This window comes from Procambarus clarkii, chromosome 13 (assembly GCF_040958095.1).
Source record: "Procambarus clarkii isolate CNS0578487 chromosome 13, FALCON_Pclarkii_2.0, whole genome shotgun sequence".
Classification (NCBI taxonomy): Eukaryota; Metazoa; Arthropoda; class Malacostraca; order Decapoda; family Cambaridae; genus Procambarus; species Procambarus clarkii.
Window position 1 is genome coordinate 48,814,101 of NC_091162.1, and position 2,500 is coordinate 48,816,600.

Below are 2,500 nucleotides of genomic sequence, written 5' to 3' on the forward strand. Positions count from 1 at the left end.
TAAGCAGTTGGTATGGGACTACACGTGCGTATCAACCCTGGCTAACACCTACATTAACCTCAGTGTTGCACAACCAGGTGGCGCTGCCACCCACAGGGAAGCAGCCAAATCCCTTAAGTATAGAGAACTGGATCACCACTACAATTTTGTCCCCATTGCTTCTGAGACGCTCGGCGCCTGGGGTAAAAGTGCTACCAGTTTTTTGTGGTAAAAAAACTTCGTAAACATTTTTTGAAGGAACTGGGTTCTAGGCTCATTGAAACAACAAGGGACCCGAGAGCTGCAAGCTTTCTTTTCCAGCGCCTCAGTGTGGCGATACAGAGGGGAAATGCGCACTGCATCCAGGGTTCCTGCCCGCCATCTGAGGAGCTGGAGGAACTCGACAACCTATGACAACCATCTTTGTAACCCATATGTAACTCCTTTTTTGTAACAAAGTTCAAATAAAGTAAATATATATGTGTACATACAAAAGAATGGGGGTGGTAGAAGATAATATTAGTGTTCAGTGAGAAACCACAAGGTCTCCTCTGAATACTTTTTATTTTCTTCTCCGAGGCTATGGGTCCCCACATTGGCACCAGAGGTGGTACCCTCACAAACTTTATATATATATATATATATATATATATATATATATATATATATATATATATATATATATATATATATATATATATATATATATATATATATGTTGTACCAAGTAGCCAGAACGCACTTCTCAGCCTACTATGCAAGGCCCGATTTGCCTAATAAGGAAAGTTTTCATGAATTAATATATTTACTATAATTTTTTTCTTATGAAATGATAAAGCAACCCTTTTTTCTATGTATGAGGTAAATTTTTTTTTATTGGAGTTAAAATTAACGTAGATATATGACCGAACCTAACCAACCCTTCCTAACCTAACCTTTATTTATACCGTTGGTATAATTCAGAACCTAGAACAGAAACCACAACACCCCCAATAAAATTATATTACAAATCAACCATGCACAGTGAACATATAAAAGAGGAAACAATAATGAAAGAAATAATCCGCAAAGGAGTAAAAAGCACTACTCCTAACCAAAACATAAACCTGATAATATTCTACAAAACCAAGAAGACTTCCGAACTCCTTATCAAAAACAGCCCGAAGCCGACGGAGAACCCTCTACAGCAGTCAAGCGTTGTATACATGTACACTTGCCCCCACGAAGGATGTAACCTTCAATGTAAGTACATAGGTATGACGTCGACCAAGCTGACGAGGCGTTTGACATGCCATCTTCAATCTGGTGCCCCTAGGAATCACATGAGACAAGCCCATGACATTACTCTAACAAGAGAAATGTTGAACAAGAATACTTGCATAATAGACAAAACCCAAGATTCAAGAAGATTACAAATTCTTGAGGCAATTCACATAAGAATAGAGAGACCTACCATGAACACCCAAATCACGGAACTATTTACTCTACCCACCATGAGAGTAAGGACAAGACAAGAACATATCGATGCCAACACAGAAGACAATGTCCAACATAACAGGCCAATTACACTGGATTAATCTTTGTGTTTAGATAGGAGATGCCTCGTATTGGCCAATAAGCCTTCTGCAGCCCCTATGTTTATCCCTTATGTATCCCCCCATGTTTTTCACCTTCATTGTATTATCACCTGACCTAATGCGGGTATAAAATCAACTAGTATTGTAAGATCTGTTCACTTGAGAATGAACCATGGAGGTTCGAAACGTCGTGCAAATTATACAAATAAGTGTAATACACTCTATAGTAAATCACTTCTTTTCTTCACCTTAAAAGTACGAAAATGAGTTTTGGAGAACTCCTATTCCAATTAAGCCCTGATACTAAGAAAATAGTTAGAGGGATAGAAGCCCTAAACCAGAAAATAATAAATACAGAATATGCGGTCATATTCAATGAAACATGTTTGAAAGAAAACCTGCTGCCAGTATACACCAATATATATATATATATATATATATATATATATATATATATATATATATATATATATATATATATATATATATATAATATATATATATATATATATATATATATATATATATATAACATTAGTATATTTTGGTAGCAGTCTTTCCTGTAGACATATTTTATTAAATATGACCGAAAAAGTAAGATTAATAATTCTAACACGAATTTTCTCAATCTTTCGTACATTATGCTTCACTGTTGGAGGTAAATCAAAAATCACTTCTCCAAAATTCATTTTATTTCTAGTCTGACGCGACACGGGCGCGTTTCGTAAAACTTATTACATTTTCAAAGACTTCACAAATACACAACTGATTAGAACTTGCGTTTCCCTGATTTTATATCTACATTTGAGTGAGGTGGGAAGGGTGATGTGGCATTACATTTGAGTAAGGTGGGAAGGATGATGTGGCATTAGAGGATATTAATAGGGTATTAAAAGTATCAACACAAGACAGAACACGAAACAATGGATATTGAATAGAAGTGT